The sequence below is a fragment of the Palaemon carinicauda genome, chromosome 10, assembly GCF_036898095.1.
Source record: "Palaemon carinicauda isolate YSFRI2023 chromosome 10, ASM3689809v2, whole genome shotgun sequence".
NCBI lineage: Eukaryota > Metazoa > Arthropoda > Malacostraca > Decapoda > Palaemonidae > Palaemon > Palaemon carinicauda.
Window position 1 is genome coordinate 87703596 of NC_090734.1, and position 2500 is coordinate 87706095.

Below are 2500 nucleotides of genomic sequence, written 5' to 3' on the forward strand. Positions count from 1 at the left end.
AGACTGGGTCTCTATTGATCGTCTATATTTAAACCTGCTAATCTCCTGCAAGATGTCCCACCCACAGTTTGCCTCTCTAGATCACGGCGCCCTATTTAACATGTACAGTATGTCATTTTCAGGGTGAGAACCATGTACCACATGTGTGTCACACGATCGTACATAGTAATGACATTTCTCTTTTTTGTATATAATATCCTTCGTATCTTCGCTCTCCCCTCGCACTGACAGCAACTTGCATCAACCTGTCTGCCTATTGCTCATTGTTAACTGTTTAGAGAACCAGTTGCCGGTTGGAAGAGAAGTAGCAAGTTGTATTTTGGGACCTTCGTACCGGGACCTAGTGTGCATATACTGTTTACTCGATCTGCCTATAATAAAGTACTCAGTTGCTTTCATCTCGCCTTTGAGGTACAACCTACTCTTGGCCCGTCACAATATATATATATATATATATATATATATATATATATATATATATATATATATATATATATATATATATATATATATATATATATATATATATATATATATATATATATATATATATATATATATATATATATATATATATATATATATATATATATATATATATATACGTAAATATGTGCAAAATTTATCTATAATTGAATGCCAAGTAACAAACTACCAATTAGCTACAATGGTGGAGATGGGTTGATTTCAATTCTAAGTACAAAATACCTGAATTCGACAGGTATAAGTACAGAAGAATTGTCATTGACTTTTATCTTTCTTCGTGGCCAAGTGGCTTAGTCACTGTCTATACAAGCTTGCCGACCAGGGTTCGATTCCCGGCCGGAGCCAAGCTCTTGTCTTTGTGTGATTTCGCCTGGGGCTCTGATCCCGAGGTCGTTAAGAGAATCCAGACATTAATGTATCAAAAATATATATGGCTTATCTGAATATGAAAAACACGTAAAAATGTGCAAAATTTATCATTAATTGAATGCCAAGTAACAAACTACCAATTAGCTACGATGGTGAAGATGCGTTGATTTCAATTCTAAGTACAAAATACCTGAATTCGACAGGTATAAGTACAGAAGAATTGTCATTGACTTTTATCTTTCTTCGTGGCCAAGTAGCTTAGTCACTGTCTCTATAAGCTTGCCGACCAGGGTTCGATTCCCGGCCGGAGCCAAGCTCTAGACTTTGTGTGATTTTGCCTGCGGCTCTGATCCCGAGGTCGTTAAGAGAATCCAGACATTAATGTATCCAAAATATATATGGCTTATTTGAATATGAAAAACACGTAAAAATGTGCAAAATTTATCATTAATTGAATGCCAAGTAACAAACTACCAATCAGCTACGATGGTGAAGATGGGTTGATTTCAATTCTAAGTACAAAATACCTGAATTCGACAGGTATAAGTACAGAAGAATTGTCATTGACTTTTATCTTTCTTCGTGGCCAAGTGGCTTAGTCACTGTCTATACAAGCTTGCCGACCAGGGTTCGATTCCCGGCCGGAGCCAAGCTCTTGTCTTTGTATGATTTCGCCTGGGGCTCTGATCCTAAGGTCGTTAAGAGAATCCAGACATTAATGTATCGAAAATATATATGGCTTATTTGAATATGAAAAACACGTAAAAAATGTGCAAAATTAATCATTATTTGAATGCCAAGTAACAAACTACCAATTAGCTACGATGGTGAAGATGGGTTGATTTCAATTCTAAGTACAAAATACCTGAATTCGACAGGTATAAGTACAGAAGAATTGTCATTGACTTTTATCTTTCTTCGTGGCCAAGTGGCTTAGTCACTGTTAATACAAGCTTACCGACCAGGGTTCGATTCCCGGCCGGAGCCAAGCTCTTGTCTTTGTGTGATTTCGCCTGGGGCTCTGATCCCGAGGTCGTTAAGCGAATCCAGACATTAATGTATCAAAAATATATATGGCTTATTTGAATATGAAAAACACGTAAAAATATGCAAAATTTATCATCAATTGAATGCCAAGTAACAAACTACCAATTAGCTACGATGGTGAAGATGGGTTGATTTTAATTCTAAGTACAAAATACCTGAATTCGACAGGTATAAGTAGAGAAGAATTGTCATTGACTTTTATCTTTCTTCGTGGCCAAGTGGCTTAGTCACTGTCTATACAAGCTTGCCGACCAGGGTTCGATTCCCGGCCGGAGCCAAGCTCTTGTCTTTGTGTGATTTCACCTGGGGCTCTGATCCCGAGGTCGTTAAGAGAAATCAGACATTAATGTATCAAAAATTTATATGGCTTATTTGAATATGAAAAACACGTAAAAATGTGCAAAATTTATCATTAATTGAATGCCAAGTAACAAACTACCAATTAGCTACGATGGTGAAGATGGGTTGATTTCAATTCTAAGTACAAAATACCTGAATTCGACAGGTATAAGTACAGAAGAATTGTCATTGACTTTTATCTTTCTTCGTGGCCAAGTGGTTTAGTCACTGTCTATACAAGCTTGCCGACCAGGGTTCG